The sequence below is a fragment of the Pan troglodytes genome, chromosome 4 (genome assembly GCF_028858775.2).
Source record: "Pan troglodytes isolate AG18354 chromosome 4, NHGRI_mPanTro3-v2.0_pri, whole genome shotgun sequence".
Taxonomy (NCBI): domain Eukaryota; kingdom Metazoa; phylum Chordata; class Mammalia; order Primates; family Hominidae; genus Pan; species Pan troglodytes.
In genome coordinates, this window is record NC_072402.2 from 9,139,260 (window position 1) to 9,162,101 (window position 22,842).

The 22,842-nt window shown below is 38.9% G+C and overlaps 1 long non-coding RNA gene across 1 annotated transcript; it reads left to right on the forward strand.

The window, feature by feature from the left end:
* Positions 1-3,459: 3,459 nt before the first annotated feature.
* LOC107974614 (uncharacterized) lies at positions 3,460-16,817 on the forward strand. The gene is made up of 3 exons (XR_001717462.2): positions 3,460-3,839; positions 7,904-8,012; positions 15,975-16,817. It is a non-coding gene; the product is annotated as an uncharacterized LOC107974614 (long non-coding RNA).
* Positions 16,818-22,842: the final 6,025 nt, after the last annotated feature.

Below are 22,842 nucleotides of genomic sequence, written 5' to 3' on the forward strand. Positions count from 1 at the left end.
CCACCAAGGTCTTAAATCCTTCCAGCAGTAACCCAAGAGTCCAAGTCCAAAGTCTCATCTGAGACAAGGCAAGTCCCTTCTGCCTATGAGCCTGTAAAGTCAAAAGCAAGTTAGTTACGTCCTAGATACAGTGGGGATACAGGCATTGGGTAAATACACCCATTCCAAATCAGAGAAATTGGCCAAAACAAGCTACAGGCCACATGCAAGTCAGAAATCCAATAGGGCAGTCATTAAACCTTAATGTTCCAAAATGATCTCCTTTGACTCCATATCTCACATCCACGTTATGTTGATACAAAGGGGCTCACATATCCTTGGGCAACCCCAACTCTGTATCTTTGCATGGTACAGCCCCTCTCCCGGCTGCTTTCACTGGTTGGCCTTGAGTGTCTGCGGCTTTTTCAGGTGCACGGTGCAAGCTGTCAGTGGATCTACCATTATGGGGTCTGGAGGATGGTGGCTGTCTTCTCACAGCTCTACTAAGCAGTGCCCCAGTGGGGACTCTGTGGCTCCAACCACACATTTCTCTTTTGCACTGTCCTAGCAGAGGTTCTACATGAGGGCTCCACCACTGCAACAAACTTCTGCCTGGATATCCAAGCATTTTCATATATCATCTAAAATCTAGGCAGAGGTCCCCAAACCTCAGTCCTCGACTTCTGTGCACATGCAGGCCCCAAACCACCTGAAAGCTGCCAAGGCTTGGGGCTTGCACCCTCTGAAGCAATGGTCTGAGTTGTCCATTGGTTGCTTTTAACCATGGCTGGAGCTGAAGCAGGGCACCATGTCCCAGGGCTAGGCCTGGAAAGGGCCCTGGGCCCAGCCAATGAAACCAATTTTTCTTCCTAGGCTACCAGGCCTGTGATGGGAGTGGCTGCCGTGAAGGTCTCTCTCTGACATGCCCTGGAGACATTTCACCCATTGTTTTGATGATTAACATTCGGCTCCTCATTACTTATGCAAATTTCTGCAGTAGGCTTGAATTTCTTCTCAGAAAATGAGTGTTTCTTTTCTATTGCATTGTCAGGCTGGAATTTTCCAAACTTTTTTGTTCTGCTACCTTTTGAATGCTTTGCCACTTAGTAATTTCTTCTGCCAGATACCCTGAATCATCTCTCTCAAGTTCAAAATTCCACAGATCTCTGGGTCAGGAGCAAAATACTGCCAGTCTCTTTGCTAAAGCATAGCAAGAATCACCTATATGCTAGTTCCCAAAAAGTTCCTCATCTCCATCTGAGACCACCTCAGCCTGGACTTTATTATTCATATCCCTATCAGCATTTTGTTCAAAGCCATTCAATAAGTCTCTAGGAAGTTCCAAACTTTCCCACATCTTTCTGTCTTCTGAGCACTCCAAGACTCTAGAAAGTTCCAAACTTTCCCACATTTTCCTGTCTTCTTCAGAGTTCTCCAAACTATTTCAAACTCTGTTACCCAGTTCCAAAGTCACTTCCACATTTTTGGGTATCTGTATAGCAGCACCCCACTCTCTGAGGTGTCAATTTACTGTATTAATCTGTCCTCACACTCCTATTAAAAAAAACTGCCAGAGACTGGGTAATTTACAAAGGAAAGTGATTTAGCTGACTCATAGTTCCACAGGGCTGGTGCAGTCTCAAGAACTTACAATTATGGTGGAAGGGGAAGTAAACATGTCCTTCTTCACATGGCAACTGGAACAAGAATGCTGAGCAAGGGAGGAAATGCACCTTGTAAAACCATCAGATCTCATGAGAACTCACTCACTACTAGGAGAACAGCATGGGAATAACCGCCCCATGATTCAGTTACCTCCCACCATGTCCCTCCCATGACGTGAGGATTAGGAGAACTACAATTCAAGATGAGATTTGGGTGGGAAATTTCTCAGTTTTGTTATTGTAAGCTTTTAAAAAATACACCGTATTTTTAATGTTCATAATTTTGAGAATAAGATTTACCTGTATATTTTTTCTATAATTTTCTTGCCTAACATTAAGCATATTTGTGCCTCATGAGCTGATTTAGGGAGTAAAACCACTTATTTAAATTTTTGGAAGAGTTTGTAAGATATTTTAATGATTTATACTTTGAAATTTTGGTAGAACTCAGTGTAAAACTCAGTGTAGAATTTTCTTTATGGAAATCAGGTAGACAACACTTCTCTGGTATACAATGCTTCACACGTGCTATCACAACTTATTCCTAGAGGAATCAAATGTGTCATCCTATGTGACTCCACAGGGAGAGAACTCTAGGAAGCTTGCTCCTGGTTTCCTCTGGACTTCACTTCATGTGCCTTTTCTCTCTGCTGAATTTGCTTTGTATCCTCTTGCTATTATAAACTGTAGGCAGAAGTACGGCTATATGCTCAGTCCTGTGAGTATACTTAGCAAATCATCAAACCTGGGGGTGGTCTTGGTGATCAACAACACAGTGATATTTTCCCAGAAAATTTTTCATTTAATTTCTGTTTTCTAAATTATTGTCATAAGTGTGTTCATACTACTTGTGTTATATTTTATAATTTAAGAACAAAAACTGTTGTTCCTTTTTACATTTAATATTTCATGTTAAATGTTTTTATTTAGATTTTTTTCTTATTAGCCTATATTATTTTGTCCATTTCTTTAGTATTTTAAAATAAACTTCTTTTAGATACATTGATTTTCTCTACTGTATCTTTGTTTTCTATTTCATTGTTATTTAATTTTATCTTAATTATCTTTCATTCTCTTTGGTCTCATTTATTTGATTTCTAATCTAACTTAATATGTATATGTAACTCCTTAGTTATCAGCCTTTTCTAACATAAATATTTAAAACTATGTATTTCTTTCTTTGTGTTTATTTTAGTATGTTCCAGCAATTTTGATTTGTGATACATTTTTTACTATTAAGTTCTAATTTTTTGACTGTTAAATTAGTCAACTATCAGAATACATATGGTACATTTCTCACTATGGTTGACACAGGATTCCTTCTGTGCCACTTCACCACATGGAAATCTCGGTGGCAATGGCACCCCTGCCTGGGCCTCTCTTGGCTCCATGCTCGCTGCTGGGCTCGCTTCACCTACTCTGCCTGGCAGCCTGTACTAAGCTCATGCTACCAGCCTGGATTTTGTGCTCAGCCTGTGGGTGGGCTGGGCATACTGCAGTCTGCCTCCACCTTGGGTACTGGCATCTGGATGAGGGAATGTGGTGGAGCTTGTAAACTAGGAGATGACAGCAACTGCGGAGCCCCAAGCGGTGTTATGGCTCTTGCCCACAGAGTCCCAAGGTCTGAGCCCCCAAGCACTTTTACTGTTCTCTCTCCTTCCCACCACCCACAGATAAGCAAATGGGGTCTGGGGGAGGGGGGCGGGGGTGTTACAGATTCTTCGTGTTACAGCTCCCATTTGTTCCTCCCAGTTGGTGGGTTTTGGGTTCTTGTCCTGCATCCAAGAAAAATGAGGCTACATGGACACTACAGAGTGAGCAACGTAGAAAAGGGTTTTGTTGAGTGACAAAACATCTCTTGTCATGAGAGGGTACCTGAAGTGGGTGGCCCTCTGTGTGAGAGGGGGCCCAAAAGTGAATAGCCCCACATGTGGCTGAGTCTGGCGTAATTATGGGCTCAGAATGGGGGAATGTGAGGTGATTGGTCCATGGACAGGCCTGGAAAAAGCCCCATTTGATTGGCTAAAAGGCATCGAAGAAGTTCTCACTCTGATCATGGACTCTACCTGGACTGCCAACCCTGTTTTCAGGCTTTAAATTGTCCTTGGTTTGAAGGTTGAGTTTTACTGGGGACCTGTCCCTGTCTGCCTAGGAATTTTTCTCCCTCCTGCTGCTATCAATCTCCGCTCTGAAAAGGTACATCTAACTGACGTTAGGATAAGGACAGTTACTGCTCTTACTGCTTCATGCCGACAGGGGGCATTGTTTTGGGAAAATGCAGTCAGATTTCTCTCAGAGGTTTATCTAAGGGTCTCCAGTGAAAGCCATTACCCAAGGCGCATTTGCATAACCATTTGGAGTTTGATGGTTTCTAGGCGAGAAGAAGCAAATTTTACAAGAAGGTTAAGTATGAATGAGCCAAGTATTAGTATTATAAAAAGAGGAGCTAAAAGGAAATTTCTAGTGCCAAAGATAACAGAAATAAGAAGTAAAAGAGACTAATCATTCTGAAAACAATGTTGTGGCCAGAGCTGTTTCACTCTGGTGAAAAATAATTAAATCTTTATAGGGGGCAGTTAAACTTTAGAGGAGAGATAACTGTTTACGGAAGTAGATAATCCCATGGGAGTTCAGGATTAAGGGGTCCTTGGCAAACGTGCCTGATGGTGAGGAAGAGAACAAAGGTGATAACAGCAAGCATAGGGGAGGCTATAAAGAGGATATTCATGGAAAGTTAATTATTGACACTTATCTTTGTGATTGTTTGCCTGAGGTCTCCAATTTCTTCACACACACTGGTATTTTGGGTGCTCTTCTGGGTCAAAAGAGGTAATTCTGTCAGTTTCCCCCTTTACTTAAGTATAATGAATCCAAGAATATATTTCAGTGACCTTTACTGTCATAGGAGTAGAAAGAAGAACAGTGTAAGGTCCCTCCCACTCTGGGCCTACAGAGAGAGAAAGGAAAGAAGTGCCTTTACCAATCCTAAGTCCCCTGGGTTGAATAGACATGGCCCTAGTTCACAGGGTTAGGCCTCCAACAATTGTTTCAGTTCCTGTTGGAAATGGGCCAACACAGTTACATGTTTAATCAAATCAGAGGTTTCTTGGTCTAGCAAGAAATCGTTAGCGGGAAAAGGCCATCCATACATCATTTCAAAGAGACTTAAACCCAGTTTCAAAGGGGTGTTTCAAACAGGTAGTAGGGTTGTGGGAAGAAGAGTGATCCAGGGGAGATGAGTGTCTTGAGACAGTTTTCTGAGGTGTCTTTTGATAATATCATTTGTCTTTTCTTCCTCTCCTGAGGATTGTGGTCTCCAATTACAATAAAGATGATATTGTGTGCATAGTGCATTTGAGACCCCTTGGGTGACAGCCACCTTGCACAAGGGGCCATTATCACTCTGGAGGTACTCAGGGAGTCTAAAGTGAGAAATTATTTCATTCATTCATACTTTTATTACCTCAGAAGCTTTCTCTGTTAGATACAGAAAGGCTTCTACCTAGGTAGTGAAGGTATCTACCCATACCAGTAAGGAAGTACTGGATGTCCTTTGTCTTTGGCATATTGGTGAAATTCATCTACCAGTCTTCCCCTGGGTAGCCTGTCATTCTTTGGTTTCCAGCAGGGATAAGTCAATAATTTAAGAGATTACATTAGAGTAAGGGAGTAAGGTTGTCAAGATCATAAGAGAATTGTAGAGATACTCTTTGAGTGGTACTGAGTGCTTCCTGGCAGTGAATATGATTATATAATTACAGATATTTTTTGAACTTTCATTGCCTAGACTACTACCATATATTCTAATTATCCACCATTTTTTATGCAGCTGGCTATAGCACACAGCTTTCCTTAAGTGCACTGCCAGTGCATGGGGCTTTGAAAGCTACCGTGACTCTTGGCAGGAAAAGTCTAAGATGTGCTTGGGGCACTCTCCACACCGTTTGATTCAAAATATGAAACCAATGCTGAGGGGGGAAAAGCACATTCACACAAATTTTAATTCATGTTCCAGGTCCCCTGCTAAACAATTGTTTAAAAGTAATGTATCATTTATCCCTCGCAATTACCCTATGAAGCAACTGCTACAAAGACCCTTCAGCTGTGGCTATTTCGGCTCATTCTGAGCCAGGGTTCTGATTGTACAGTAGTTATTAAAAGGCTGCCCCTCTTGAAGGACGTTTCTCTTTCACTGCTCATGTCAACTCTCCATGGGTCTTAGCAAAGGCTGGCATATTTGTCACATGGGTATACTGTAGAATGTGAAATTAAAATGAGACTTGCTTGAGAGAGATTTTTGCTCTGAAGGGAGAACAGTGTTTTAGTACTTATTTCCATCACTCCTAGGGTAGATGGACAGAAAATGTCTGCCTAAAAGAATTTGTCGAATGAAGCTGCCAAGGTTACAAGAAACACAGTGGTAGCAGAAAGAAGGCCAGAGAAGCATTGCTTTTTAGGTCTTTATACAGAACATGAGGCTGGGAAAAAGCCGTCCTTCCAGCAACTTTTCTTCCTTGTGTTGCTTCTGTGGTCCAGAGGATTCAATTCGGGAAGGATGTTGGCATTCTTTTTTTCATATGCAATGCTTTCTGCATAAAGAATGTTTTTTTTCCATATTCCTTAAAAGCATATCATTTTCTTGAACATTCTTCAATTTCTGCTGTTACTTTCTCAGCGAGTTTTGCAATATCACACTTGTTTTTTTCTTTTCCCTATCTTAACATTTTTTTTTCCTAAAGATATCTTTCTCATCCATGTTTGCATTTTTGGGTATGTTCTTTTTATCATCATCATTATCATCACCATTATTATTCTAGATTGAACACAAAATTAACATATAAATCTTTGACAGTTAAGAAAAATGTGATTTAATTTAGTTTTGTATAGTGGAAAGAGTACTTGAAATCACACGATCTCTATTTGAATCCTGACTCTGCAGTGCCCTCGCCTTCTGCCACATTGGATGAGAGCTTTGTATTCGCTCTAGTCTTCAATTTTCTCATTTGTGAAATGAAAAAATTAAAGTAAATACTCTCTAACCCCTCTTCCAGCACTGCTAACACAAGGACCAGCTTTCTCCCAAGACGATGCTGCCTCACACAGCGATTTAATTTTTCTGTTTATACCCACCTTCTTCCAAAAATTATTTGAGGGTATCTGTGAAGGATACACAAGAAACCAATAACGGGGGCTATTTTTGGGTGAAGGAACATCAAGGCTGGGAGACAGGAGTAGAAGAGAAGATTCAGGCCATCTGGATTTTGACCAGATAAACCTGCTTTGAATTCCAACAAATAAACAAAATGTAAAACTGTAATTAAGAGTAGTTACCTGAGCAGATTTTTTAAAAAATTCATTTTGGTCTATTCTGTGATTATAGTGACTCAAAATAATACTTTACTAAAGCTGTAAGGGTAGGAAAAAATCAGTAGAATTTAGCTTTTTCTTTACCATTTTAACAGTAGAAAGAAATGCTAATGAACAACAAAATAGCCAGAATAAATAAAAAAATGTGAGTAACATTTATTGAGACTTTTAGCACTGGAGACTTGCATTTATGCAATATTTATTGGATCTATGTTTTATATTTCTAGACATATTTTGGGCTAAGACTTGTGAGTCTAACATTCTGTGCACACACACTTAAGAAAGATGTCCCCGGCTGGACGTGGTGGCTCATGCCCGTAATCCCAGCACTTTGGGAAGCCGAGGTGGGCAGATCACGAGGTCAGGAGTTTGAGACCAGCCTGGCCAACATAGTGAAACCCCGTTTCTACTAAAGATACAAAAAATTAGCCAGGTGTGGTGGCGTGCATCCATAATCCCAGCTACTCGGGAGGCTGAGGCACTAGAGTCTCTAGAACCTGGGTGGTTGCAGTGAGCCGAGATCACGTCATTGCACTCCAGCCTGGGTGACAGGAGAGACTCTGTCTCAAAAAAAAAAAAAAAAGAAAGAAAGAAAGAAAAGAAAAGAAAAAAGAAAGATGTTCCACAAGACCTTTACTCCCCCAGTTGTTATTATAGGCCTCAAACTTTGTTAAGCAATTATACTGCTCTACACGTGTTGATAAGGACATTTAAAAACGGTTATTAATTTTTAGAAAAATTTAAGTTAGAAAATGAGAGAAGTTATGTCCAATTTGTGAAAATAATCCAATTAAACACAAATTTTTAAAAATTATAAAAATTACTTTGAGTAAATAGACACATTCAAAAACATTTTGTATGTCTTCTAACAAATAATCATTACTTTTTTTCAGGTATGTTGGAGCAAATTAGTGTTTAAACACCTGTTCAGAAGAATTAACAGATTGCAGTATAGCATGAATACTATCCCTCTGGTCATTACTTATTCTGGCACATAGGCATGTAAGCATTTTGTTTGCTCAAGGCTAATTAATCTGTATTGATTCTTCACAGAGAAGTGAATATTAAAAAAATACTTAAAAATGTACCTTGATTTTTTTTAAAGAGCATCCTTTGCTATATAATATTTGTTAAATCAAACTAAAATTTGGCCTGATAAAGACTTCATACTTGCATTCTGTATTAGCTCCTTCTCCCGCTGCTATGAAGAAATACCAGAGAATGGGTAATTTATAAATGAAAGAGGTTTAATTGACTCACAGTTCCCCAGGGCTGGGGAGGCCTCAGGAAACTTACAATCATGGTGAAAGAGGAAGCAAACACATACTTCTTCACATGGTGGCAGGATGGAGAAGAATGAGAGTCGAGTGAAAGGGGAAGTCCCTTGTAAAACCATCAGGTCTCTTGAGAACTTACTATCATGAGACTAGCATGGCAGAAACCTCCTCTATGATTCAATTTACCTCTCACTGGGTCCTTCCCACAACATGTGGGGATTACGGAGCTATAATTCAAGATAAGATTTGGGTGGAGACACAAAGCCTAAGCATATCACATTCCTTAGTTATCCTGTAAAAACTGCAATATATGCAAACTGAAAACCTAATTTAAGTGTGTGCTTCTGTAAAATAGCTGAGTTTCAGCCAAACCCAGCAACCAGACTTCATCCACTCACAGGCAACCAACTGTTTATTGTTGAAATAAGGCAAAAGCTGAGTTATAACTAATCCAATAGTTTCTGGAGGTGACTTCCATTTGCTGTATGTCACTTTCCTTTTTCTGTCCATAAGTTTTATCCAACCATACAGCAGCCCCAGAGTCTCTCTGAATGTGTTCTGATGCTGGGAACTGCCTGATTCAAGAATCATTTTTTTCTTGCTTAATTAGGTTCTGTTAGATCCTATTAAATTTAATTTGCTTAAAGGTTTGTTTTGGTTTGTTTGATTTAACTGATCTGGTGTCAAAAGTGAGGATCCAAAGTAAAACTCCAGTAACCCTCAGGATCACCAGGTGACCAGGAGGCAAGGTACTGTGGAGCCCACTGTGCTCCTTGCTCTCTTGTTTGTAACTGGAGTTCATAGACAAGTATTATTGTGGATTCTGAGCTCCACCAATTGTGTTCTGACCAATTTTTTAAAGCAATATTTAGCTGGAATGACTGGAAGATCAGATTGGATTTGATAGTTAACTGATTCAGATTTAGTTAGAGGCCTGGAACTTCAGATAGTGACATTTGTGATAATGAGTTTGTCTCAATCAAAGGAGTTTGGAACTACACCTTCTAGGATTCCAGCTAACTTTTTTTTTTTTTTTTTTTGAGATGGAGTCTCGCTCTGTCGCCCAGGCTGGAGTGCAGTGGTGTGATCTCTGCTCACTGCAAGCTCTGTCTCCTGGGTTCACGCCATTCTCCTGCCTCAGCCTCCCGAGTAGCTGGGACTACAGGCGCCTGCCACCATACCTGGCTAATTTTTTGTATTTTTAGTAGAGACGGGGTTTCACTGTGTTAACCAGGATAGTCTTGATCTCCTGACCTTGTGATCTGCCCACCTCGGCCTCCCAAAGTGCTGGGATTACAGGCGTGAGCCACCGCGCCCAGCCGATTCCAGCTAATTTTATGTATAAAATTAGGAACCCAAGAACATATGTCATTTTAAAAATTTGGGCTAACCTTACTAAATACAATGTAGAATTCAGATGGCCACAATAGGGAAGTTTTTTTTTTTAATTAATTATTTATTTTTCTTTTCTAAACAGTCTTGCTCTGTTGCCCAGGCTGGAGTGCAGTGGCGCTATCTTGGCTCACTGCAAACTCCACCTCCAGGGTTCAAGTGATTCTCCTGCCTCAGCCTCCCAAGTATCTGAGATTACAGGAGCCAGCCACCACACCTGACTACTTCTTGTATTTTTAGTAGAGATGGAGTTTCATCATGTTGGCCAGGCTGGTCTCAAACTCCTGACCTCAAGTTATCTGCCCAACTCAGCCTCCCAAAGTGCTGGGATTATAGGCATGAGCCACCACACCTGGCTGGAAGTTTTAATTTGAACAAAATTGTGTATTTAAAGGCATATTATAAAAGGGGTGACCAAAAAGCTGGCAAAAGCAATTTCATGTATTCTTTAATTGGCATGTGAAGGCATCTAAAAGATTAAATGAATGAAAAATTGCTATTGCAGAAAAAGCAAACAAAAAGTTTAAGCCACGGACTAAGGACATAACAGAAGAGGACTGTACTCTTGATTGAACTAACCCCAACTATTTCTTCTCTTTATCCATCTCTACCTAAATTCTCTGAGTCCACTAATTTTTTTCTAAATGACCTTTTCACTTTGATGATGATGAGAACAGAGAAGTTAGACAGATGCCTTACAAAGTAAGACCTTCTGATCAGCCAGGCCTCTGGGCTGTTATCACCTTTAACTTTGTGGTCTAAAACTGAGCATAGAGTCATTGTAAAGAACTTCCCTGATTCAAGGGAACATCCTCAAGAATGTATTGAGGAATTTAGAATCATCATAGGAGCTTACGATCCAGGGCTTTCTGACCTTTACTGATTTATTCCCATGACACTGGGACCCAGCAAAGCTCAGAAATGGATGACAGCAGCAGATTGGGACAGACCTAAGGAGGATATTAAAGATCCTCCCACACACCCCCTTATGAGAAGGGCCAAACTGAGCTATGAAAATTACTGAAAATCCTTTAGATTCAATTTCTACATATGTTTCACAGAAAAATAATTGGTTCATCATTCAATTTTGCAGACCAAAAAACAAAAACAAAAAACAAAAAATTGACCCAGTTTTAGATTACAGAACTCAGAAATACTGTATTTGAAATGTTCTAGGCTCAACATACAGCAAGCAGTCTTTTCTGCAGGTACTGAAATGGGATTAACTAATCTATTTATAAATAGATCCTGTCCTTAACAGTTTAATTTAAAAACATAAACTTAGATGGGTAGTGACAGATGTGACTCAACGGATAGCCTTAGCTGAACATTTTGAGAGGACATCAGAGTGAGAACAAAACCCGAGAAGGGTAACAAGCTTATGTCTGTCCTGTTACTATGGTTACGGGGTCCGAAACCAAAGGGGCCTCCTTGTTTTTCTTTTAAATCACAACAAAGAGGTAGAGAATAAGAAATTCTGTACTCCAGGATATCTGCCTTTATTGCAAATAACAAAGACACTGGAAAAGAGATTGTCCAGGTTTATATCAGTCCACTCATAAGCCTCCTCCCTTTAGGCCAGACTGTTTCTCCCCTAGAGGCAGCCCAAGAGATCTTAGCCCTTGTGGTGATAATAGACATTGTGGAGGCCCTCAGGGATTCTCCTGTAAATTGCCCTTGCCCCCTCCCCAACTTAACGTCCATTTTTCTCCACAATATCCTTAAATAAACCTGAAGAAACAGGGTCAAAATAAATGAGCAATCCTGTACAATACTGGTGGATATGAGAGCCACATTATCTACCATAAACTCCACTTAAATCGATCAACAAATCCCTCTGAGTAAAAAGGTCATTTCTGTGGTGGCGCTTTTGAATCAAGTTCAAGAGGCTTCCATATCTGAACAAATCCAATTTACTTTGCAGCCATTTTCAGAAAAATGTACCTTTCTGCTATGTGATACTGCCCCAGTAAATTTGCTAGGGTGAGAATCACTTTCATTGCTAACAGGGCATATGAAATTCTTCTATGAGGGAGAAGTAATCTTAGAGTTTTTGACTCTCCCCAATCAGAACGGTTATGCTCTCTACAGGCAGAAATTGGTAAGATCAAAAATCAGGCCTATAAACCTGTGTCTTTTCTAAAATACCTGAAGGTTTATGGGCCTTTTCCTTAACTGATACAGAAATAATTAAAAGTATGGAACTTTTAAAAGTCCAAATAGATCGTTCTAAATCCTTGCCTAAATTACCCCAGTATCCACTAAAACTCAAATTAGTTCAAATGCTCTCACCAGTGGTAGAAGAGTCAATTAAACAAGGACTTATAATTCTGTGTACCAGTCTTTGTAACACTCGAATCCTACCAGTTAACAAACCAGATGGACAGGCTTAGAGATTTATTCAAGATTTACAGACAATTAATAAAATTGTAATACCAAGGTTTCCTGTAGTCCCAGATAGTGATATCTTAATGTCTAATATACCCACTGATTCGAAGTGGTTTGCAGTAGCAAACCTCTGCTCAGCCCTTTTTTTTAGCATTCCTGTTCATAAATAGAGTCAATACTTATTTGCTTTACTTGGAAAAATCAGCAGTTCACCTGGATAGTAATGCCACAAGGATTAATGTAGTTTTCCCAGGCATTGCATCAGGACTTAACCCTATAGAGTGCTGGAAATTCTACTCATACTCAATATGTAAATGACCTGTAGTTATGCACTCTGCCACTAAAGAGTGCTTTGAAATTTCCTCAATTTACCTTTTATAGCAAGTTGCATGTAAAGGTCACAAGACTTTGATGATAAAACTTTAGTTTTCAAGAGAAGAGGTCAATTGTTTTCGACACAATTTGATTGCTGAAGCAATTTCCTTCTCACCTGAAATAATACAAACTACCTAAAGTTTTCCTTGCCCTGCAACCCAACACAAGGACTTTTCTTGCGCTTATAGAATATTACAGATACTGAGTCCTGAATTTTTCCTTTATGGCCTCACCATTCTATGAACTCACTAGAACATAGTACCTAAGTTCTTAACCTCGGAAAGACAGTCATGCACCAACTTTTAACCAAATGAAATTGGCCTCAAAACCGCCCCTCACTTTAGAAATTCCAAGTTACAGTAAATCTTTTACCTTGTTCCCTTCATGAATGTAATAATTGGGTACTAAGATTTCTTACCCAAGAACATGGGGGAAATAGGGCCATGGCATAATATAGCCTGCAATTAGAACCAATAACTGAAGCATATCCTAATTGTTTAAAAGCAGGAGCAGCAGCAACCTACTTGATAGAAGCAACTGCCTGGTTTTAAGAGACGAACTTAATTTGCAAGTCCCACATGAGGTGGAAAGTCTATTAAATTCCAGCCAGACTCAGCATTTTTTACCAATAGACTAACATCTTAGAAATTCTTCTCTTGTCTCCTAACCTTTCATCAAAAATGCTGAAACCCATCTAAGCCTGCTACTCTATTACCTCTGCCTGACGATGGGAAGACCACAATTGTGTAAATGTAATATCAGAAATAGTGTCCCCTCCTGTAGATTTATAAGCTGCTCCACGATAATCCTAAATTAATATGTTTTGTTGATGGGTTCTATGCCAAAAACTCAGAAGAAAAATATCAGTTGAGGTATGATGTTACCACCAAAAATGAGTTAATAGAGAAGGAAACTCTTACTTAAGTCACCTCAACCTGTGAAGCTTATTGCTCTCACCCAAGCTTGTCATACAGCTAAGGACAAGTCAGTATATGTTTATACAGATAGCAAATATGCTTCTGGGGTCTTACATGATTTTGGCATGTTATGTAAACAATGAGGGTTTCTCACCTCTACTACTACTAGTAGTAGATTTTACAGCTATCCTGTTACAATTACAGATTGACGTTGTTCAGTTTGAAGCTCACAAGTGTAGAAATGAACTGGAAAATCAAGGGAATGCCTTAGAAGATTTTTGTGTTAAATGAACTAGTGTTGAAATTGCTGGAGTATGCAATTTGAATGAACTCCATCAGATTGATCCAAGTCAACTCTCTTGTGATGACTTATTTAATAAATAGTGCAATGGCCCTGATTAAAAAAAAAAACAAAATTGGTATCTAACAGGATGTAAATTCAATGTTAGATGTGGACCCATATAGGAACTGGATGGTTGTCTGGCCCTTCTTCAGTCTTTGAAACTTCCACTGTTAAAAGTTCTGCACTCCAAAAATCATCATAGAACAGACAAAAGATTCAAATTATGAAAAAATATTGGTGCGGTGACTTCCAAAATTGCTAAAACAGTTTAAAATCAATGTTTGGTTTTTCAAATTTATAATCCCTGGAAAACAATAAAAGCCTTAGGTGGTATATTTCTACCACCTGATTTGAACATTTACAGATGGATTTCATTTAGATATGACCCTCAGTGGAGTATTAGTATGTTTTTGTAATATTTTTCATGTTATCTGGTTGGGTAGAGGCTCTTTCATGAAGAAAAACTGATATTGTGACAGTAGCTAAACAATTATTAGAAAATGTGTTTCTTTCATGGGACATCCCTGGAAAAATCTCCAGCAACAGTGAAACTTATTTTACTGGGCAAGTTATAAAGAAGTTAAGTAAAATGTTAGGGACACAGTGGCATTACCACTGTCCTTATTAATTTCAATTTTTTGGAATGGCTGAAAGAACAAGTAGTTTCTTACAACTGAAATTGGCAAAATTAACCGAGTCAATCGGGTTGCCATGGCCCAAGGTACTACCACTGGCTTTAATGGCAATCAGATCCATTGCCATTGAAAAGCATTAAGTTTACCCTTCATAAAATAGTTACTGGAAGGCCTTGTCCCTAATATTAGAACCTCCTGCATCTCTCACTCTTGTAAACTCTGATATGACTAAATTCTGTAAGGTTTTAATGAATTATGTCAAAGTGTATTTTCACCAGATAAAGGATGCTTTTCCTGATCCACCAACTGAGGAAAATCAAACCTTTTATGGTCTAGAAATTAGAGACTGGGTCTTCTGGAAATGACATTAGAGGAAGACTACCAGTGATCCTCCTTGGAAAGAACCATATGTGAACCCCAAAAAATCTGAGACAGGCCTTGGTTAATTTAGAAAGTTTATTTTGCCAAGGCCAAGAAAATGTGTGCCCATGACACAGCTTCAGGAGGTCCTGATGACATATGTCCAAGATGATCAGAGCACAGTTTGGTTTTATACATTTGAGGGAGACATGAGACATCACTCAACATATGCAAGATGAACATCGGTTTGGTCTGGAAAGGCGAGATGACTTGAAGCAAAGGCAGGAAGACCTGTAGTGAGGAGAGGGCTTCTAGGTCATAGGTAGATAAGAGAAAAATGGTTGTATTCTTATGAGTTTCTGATTAGCCTCTCCAATGGAGGCAATTGGATATGTATTTATCTCAGTAAGCAGAGGGTTGACTTTGAATAGAATGGGAGGTAGGTTGGCCCTAACAGTTCCCAGTTTGACTTTTCCCTTTAGCTTAGTGATTTGGTGGCCTCAAGATTTATTTTCCTTTCACACATGTCAAGTCCTTCTCACCACCTACACTACAGTAAAGCTTCAGGGCCTCGAAACTTGGGTCCACATTTCACAGTTGAAAAGGGACCCTTCAAACTTTTGGAACTGCACACATGTTGGAGACTTTAAGGTAAAGCTAAACAGAAACATTTCTCCCATGGACAGCTTTCAAGACTTTTGTCTTGACCAAAGACTTTTAAAAAAAATTAACCTTTTTAAAAATTAATGTTCATTTTATTCAGAGGGACCTTACTCTTGGCACTAGTGGGGTACCAGTTCCATGGAATTTAATGCTAATTCATAAATTGGGAAAAATCTTAAATAATGTATCCAATTAAACCTCCCAGGGATTTAGATAGGTAGAAACCACTCTCTGAAAGGCAGATGATAACATATGGATTTGACAAAAACAAACCAACCAACATACAAAAGAAACAATGAAACATAGTGCAGCTTTAGATCTCTTTTATGCTCAAGTTGTGGGCTTATGTTCCTTATGTTTAGTTTTGAACAAAACTGAATGTTTTACCTATCTGTCACCTGATTTTATTAGTACAGAAAGCTTAATTTAAAAGTTGAGTGTTAACTACTGTTTTCTTAAACATTGCCACCAAGTACATTAAGGAAATCTCCCCAGAGAAAGAAGCACATCATATGTTTAAGGGGGCAAGTAACAGTTGATTTTCAAGCATCTTAAATAGTGGATGGCAATCTTAGGTTTTCCAAAATTTTCAAATTTTGTATTTCTTCTATTAGGTCTATAAGGACACTTGAAGCTCATTACACGTGGTACTCTATGGAAGGAAGTGTCAATGCTGTGGAAAACAACTCCGATAGAGAGAACATCATGAGAGCTTGGAATGATTACATCATTGGCAATGCCATCATTGTTATAGAAAAGCCATGAAAGCCATCAAGCCTGAAACAACAAATTCCTTCTGGAGAATACTGTGTATAGATGTGCATGGCTTCACAGGATTTATGACTGAGCCAATCAACGAAATCATAAAAGAAGTTGTGCATATGGCAAAAATAAAAAGGTGGGGGTAAAGGGTTTCAAGATATGGGTCTTGGATTAATTCAGGACCTAATAAACGCCACACCAGAGAAATTCACAATGGATGACTTGATGGAGATGAGTGCTTTCAAACCAGTGCCAGATGATGAGGAGGAAGGCATAGAAGATGCAGGGCCAGGAAACAAGTTGACTTTAGACACTCTGGGAGGAGGGATCCAGTTATTCAAGAATGCTTTTGACTTCTTTCATATGACATGGACCCTTCTACAATACAGGCAATAAGATTAAAGCAAATGATAAAGAAGAATTAGTACTGTATAAAAACATTTTTAGAGAAATGAGAAGACAGGAATTCAGATAGAAATTATGATGTATTTCTGTAAAGTTACACTGAGTGTGCCTGCTTCTTCTGACTCCTCTTCCATCTCCTCCATATCTTCCACCTCTATCACCCCTGAGACAACAAGACCAACCCCTCGTCTTCCTCCTCCTCAGCTTAGTTGATGCGAAAACAACAAGGATAAAGATCTTTATGATGATCCACTTCCACTTAATGAATAATAAATGTATTTTTTAACTTATTATTTTTGTAGTAAGATTTTCTCTTCTGTAGCTTACTTTATTGTAAGAATACATTATATAATATACATAACATAAAATATGTGTTAATCAACTGTTTATGTTATCAGTAAGGCTTTGGGTCAACAGTAAGCTATTAGTAGATAAGTTACTGGGGAATCAAAAGTTACATGCGGCTTTTTGACTGCAAGAGGGCCCGGTGTCTCTCACCCCAGCATTGCTCAAGGGTCAACTCTGTATTTCATGACAATTTCTTAACTACTTATATTTAGATTTGGTATAAACAGCAACAGCAACCAAAGAGAACCTTATTACAGCAAAAAAGTTTCACTCTGTTGTTTCCACCCAGACCCTCTGCAACCTCAATACTTCCCACTGATTTCTGAAAGCCCTCATCACTCTCCGGAAGAAACAAAATATTGACATTTTGTTCAGGCTCAGGTAAGATAAAGTGAAGAGGATCCTTATTTGGCTTTTGAAGAATATATGTTCATAAGTTTATATTTCAGGTTAAGATTGTTAAGAGATTGACTTAAATATAAGATTTTAGTATAAAAAATGTAATGAATGCTCACCCCTCTTTTTTGACCTTGGCTAATGCTGCTGCTCAGCTGGGGACCCTTATGTTAATGAGACAATATTGTATTCTGAGGAGCAGGCCCTGCTTTGAAGTAGTTGCGTTCTCTTCTGAAAACTCAAAGCTGCTTTCATGAAAGTACTATTGATTAAAAAATTATTTCTTCACATGAAGCAAAAAAAAAAAAAAGTTTCATAAGTATCAGCACTGAGAATGTTCAATTTTAAGGAAGTCTCCCATCCTGGATTTTCTAACTTTGAAGGTATTACTAATAACACTAACCATTGTTTTTTGCTTTATTTTTAATCACTATCTTATTTTTTCTGACTTCGTAATTTCCATTTCGTAAGGATAACAGGTAAAGGGCATTTTTGGCCTCTAAATAATTAATCATAACTCTAGTGACACATTTCAAAGGGCCAGGAGCAAATCGGTATTCACAGTAAAAGCTGAAGAGTCGGCATTTGCCTTTCTAAATTCTCTGTTGTTTAGAAAATTAAATAAACTGTTGTTTAGAAAATTTTTATGCATTGCCTGAACTTGGAAATTTTGCATAGAATTTGACTTTCTCATTTAGAGTTTTAGTTCCAGAGGTTTTTTGTGCCTATTTAACAGAGGTATTGCTTATGAGTGCTTAAGAATGATTTTTGCAGTATAATATCTCATTGATTAAGTACTACTATTGTTTGATTTCAAGGATGGTCCCCACAAAAATGGCTTGCACTTGTTCAAGTTCTACTCTACACTTGAATTTCCATTACAATTATAATTATTTTTTGACTCCTGTACCAAGTGAACTTTATGCTGTTTATTCTTAAAACCCTTACAGGAGCAAATGATTGATCTTAAATATATTTGCATGGGCCAAGGGAAAGCTTCTCTGCCTTCTGAAGGTTTGCTTGAAAAATCAGCTCCCAAAAGGAGATTGATATGACATACAGATTTATTAATGTGCACATAAGGAAGAAAGAATGGGAGCCTGGATCATGGCAAAACAGGTTATTGTGGTAAACAGATTCTGGGAGAGGGAGAAGAGGAAGCGTGGCTGGCCAAGGTGGTCTTGCTATGTAGATGAATGTAGATGCTATGTAGATGCTATGTAGAGCTGCTACTCACAGGTAGCAGCTGTTAGACTGAATAGATGGTAAGTGTGTCTTTTAGACCTTTCTAGGTGTCAGACTGTCAGTTAACCTTCCCTAAATCCAGACAAGAAAAGGCCTGGCTGCATCACTGCAGATTCTGCACAGAACCAAATCTCCCCCACCAAAGACAGCTTTGCAAGGCCACTTCTGTTTGCTGGTTCTCTGAACATTCATCTCAAAATATGTCTACAAAGTGTATTTTGCGGTACAGTATTTTGATTTCTTTCATATTACATAAAGGGTTAAGTTCCAATTTAACTTTGAAATATCTTTATTGAACTTAATTGAATTCAGTACTCTACATTGTCTTTTGTTGTCCCAACCACTAAAGGTAAGAGCAAATGCAAATTAAACATAAAAGGGTTAATTAATTCACCCTATAAAAAATAAAGAGAGAGACAGCTCATTCTTCTACCTCTTAGAGCATTCATTTTAGAAAACTCAAGATTATAGGTTCCTTCTCTGTCTCTTTGAAATGCATGTAAATTTTTTACAAGCTAAATACATCTTTTTGCCAGTTTTATATTCCAGTAACATCTCTCTCAAAAAACTGGGAGCCATCCCTTTGAAATATAATTATCAAAGATAACACTCTTATCTCCAATTATCTGTGGGAGGGTAGGAGCCTAACTTCTGTGGACACCTGGCTCCCAGTTGTATAACTACTTCCTGTCATAAATATATGAATAGTTTATTTTTCCTTTGAATAAAGCCAATTAGCTAACACAGATGGTGACCACAATTACCAGGTGAATCTAGGATAAATTATGTGTAACAAATGTTAGTGTCAAGTCCTCTTTCTTGAGGACTAGTTATTGTTGATCTTGAAAACATGTTTGTAATGTAAAATATGTCTGTTTAGCTATATAAAATGGTAAGATTTCTTTGTCTTTGCAATCTCTCAGTAGACTACCTATGATATGCATCACATTCTGGTTTAATGCTCATTCAATAATAAGCCATTTTCTTTCTCTGCTACATTTGTGGAGAGTTTTTTCTGGATGGGAAGAAAATTTTGCTTTTAATTATGTTTTCCCCATATCAGCAATATTATTCCCCTCATTTCCCATGTGCACACACACAATTCACACAATTATTCCTCATGTTCATTTATAAAAGAAAGATAAGGACAATAGCTAAAAATCACATGTAAAATGACGTGTAACTGCCCAATGGGTTCATTTTGCCTGCTGCCTAAATAAAGCCAATTTATCAAGACAGGGGAATTGCAATAGAGAAAAGAGTTTAATACATGTAGAGTCAGCTAAGCAGGAGACTTGAGCTTTATTAATGCTCAAATCATCCTCCCCCCAAATTTGGAGGCTGTAGTTTTTTAAAGATAGTTTGGCATGCAGCGGGCTTGGTAAGAGGGAATGCTGATTGGTTGGGTTACGGATACAAATCACAGAGAGTCAAGGCTGTTTTCTTGCACTGAGTCAGTTCCTGGGTAGAAGCCATAAGACCAGATGAGCCAGTTTACTGATCTAAGTGGCACCAACTGATCCATTGGAATGCAGGGCCTGAAAAATATCTCAAACACCAATCTTAGGTTTTATGACAGTAATGTTATCAACAGGAGCAATTGGGTGGGTTAGAGATCTTGTGGCCTGTGACTGCATGACTCCTGAGCCATAATTTTTAATCTTTTGGATAATATGTTACTTTCACAAAGGCAGTCTGGTTCCTAGGCAAGGAGGGGATCGGTTTTGTGGAGGAGATGTTATCATCTTTTTTTAAACTATAAACTAAATCCCTCCTACTGTTAGTTTGGCCTATGTCCAGGAAAAAAATTAGGGGAGCTTGGAGGTTAAAGGCAAAATGGAGTCAGTTAGGTCATATCATTCACTGTTATAATTTTTGCAAAGGTAGTTTCATTTACATACAGTGAGAATATACACATATGGTTATCATACAAAGTAGAAGGTAACTTCCAGTTTTCTGAAAATAACTGAATACTTATCAAATATGGTAGTTATAACCTATTGAAATCCTGGAGAGAAATAGAAAGCAATACTTAGTCTACTGTAAAATGACTCAAACCAACATACTCTTTCATGATTTGTGGTTTTTTTTTTTTTTTTTTGAGATAGGGTCTCACTTTGTCACCCAGGCTAGAGTAAAGTGATGTGATCTTGGCTCACTGCAGTCTCTACCTCCTGGGCTCAAGGGTTCTTCTCACCTCAGCCTCCCAAGTAGCTTGGACTACAGGTGAATGCCACCACATCTGAAATTTTTTTTTTTGTATTTTTTATAGAGACAGGGTTTTGCTATGTTGTTCAGGCTGGTTTCCAACTCCTGAGCTCCAGTGACCTACCTGCCTCGGCCTCCCAAAGTGTTAGGATTACAGGTGTGAGCAACTGCGCCCGGTGGATTTGTAGGTTCTTCTTGGTATAAATTACCCCCCACCTTTAAAACATAGGGCTAGTCTCCTCCCCCACAACAAATTATCTTGGCTCCATCTATTATAAAAGTCCATCAAAGATTCATTCTGGCCTCTGAGACATCATGAGCTAGCAGACACACAAGCTTGTAGCCCATTCTGAAAGCACACCGAGTCCTTTCTTTCTGCCTTTAAGGTCATGGACTACATCTGGCATGAAAGTTTCCGTATGTACAGCCTGAAGGTAACATAATTATTATCAGGGGTATTCATGACCACGTTCCTCTGCTTCAGAGACAGAGAAGGGGTATTTGAGAAGTTGTAAAAGCTTAGACTTGAAGTCAGGCAGGGAGTCCTCTTGCTCTTTCTTTTCACTAAGTTGTGTTGTGTGCATACAATGACTTGGCAATAACTATCATGACTCACATTACTTGACAATTGGCCTTATGCTATGACCTTATAAGGCATTATTTTCTGCAATCTCACAATAAATTTCTGAAGGGATCCCAACTGAAGGTGAGGAATCTGTGGTATGGGGAGGTAGAGAGGCTGATCCAGAGCCACAGAGTTGGCAGAATAAGGCTGTGAGGAGGCCTTTGAGCCCAGGGGGCTTGACTGCAAAGCCAGCTTAGTGACCACTGAGCCAAAGGCCTTGGTACAGGGAGCCCATATGTGAATGTTTGGGCAGAGTAGGCGAGGGCTCGTCAGGTTTTATCAGGGCCTTTTCAGGTTGTACCTCATCTGAGTGCCAAGTTTCAGGGTGTCAAACTTGTGGATGGAGCTTTCCTTTCAGGAGTCTTAAGGCCCTGTAGATCCACCCCGACAAGAGCTGGGGTATAAAAAAAACACAGAGCACATTCCTTGCTCCCTAGAAATCCATGGGGAAACACAGCTAGTGTTACAGCAGGTGCGTTCCTGTGTTAGGTCTTGCTGCACAGGTACTTAGGCTTTGCAAGTGGGCCCAGTGTATCCTGACATTCTTCAAAGTAAATGGGCTTTCTTTAGTACCCTCTAAGTGCATCTTAGAGAGAAGGAGTTAATTTTTCAAAAGGCAAACTTGGAATAAGGACTTATTGTGGACATTCACTGGAAATTGGTGATGAGATTTATTCTTTTTCTTTTTTTCTGGGACACTAAAAGGAAGCACCACCTCTCACTGCCGCAAGAAATGAATGGAATATATGTGATTTTTATATGCCTGTTTTTTCTTAAACTCACTGACCTTTTTCTTCCATATAATATTGTTGACAATAAAAGCCAAGCTCTGTAAAATATTTGAAGGGATTTATTCTGAGCCAAATGTGAGAACCATGATCCACAGCAGAGACTCAAGAGGTCCTGAGAAGATGTGCCCAAGATAGTGGAGTTACAGCTTGATTTTATAGGTTTTAGGGAGACCTAGGATATCAATCAATACATGTGAGGTATACTTTGGTTCAGTATGGAAAGATGGGACAACTTGACACAAGGGACTTACAGGTCAAATGTGGATTCAAAGATTTTCTGATTGGCTAGTGATTGCAAGATTTAAGTTATTATTTAAAGACCTGGAATCAATAGAAAAGAATATCTGTGTTAACATAAGGGGTTGTGGAGACCAATGTCCTTATTATGTAGATGAGGCCTTATAGATGGCCATCCTCAGAGGCAATAGATGGCAAATGTTTTCAGAGTCTGAAAAGGTGTGAGACTCTCAGTTAATCTCTTCAGGATCAGAAAAAGATCTGGAAATGGAATAGGATTCTCTATACAATGTAAATTTCCCCTGCAAAAGACAGCTTTGCAGGGTCGTTTCAACAGATGTCAAAGAAATATATTTTGGGGTAAAACATTTTGATTTTTTTCAGGCCTGCTATCTCTCATGCAATGCTATACAAGAGTCAGGTTGCAATTTGATATCTTACTGTTACAATGAGTCTGTTATGTCA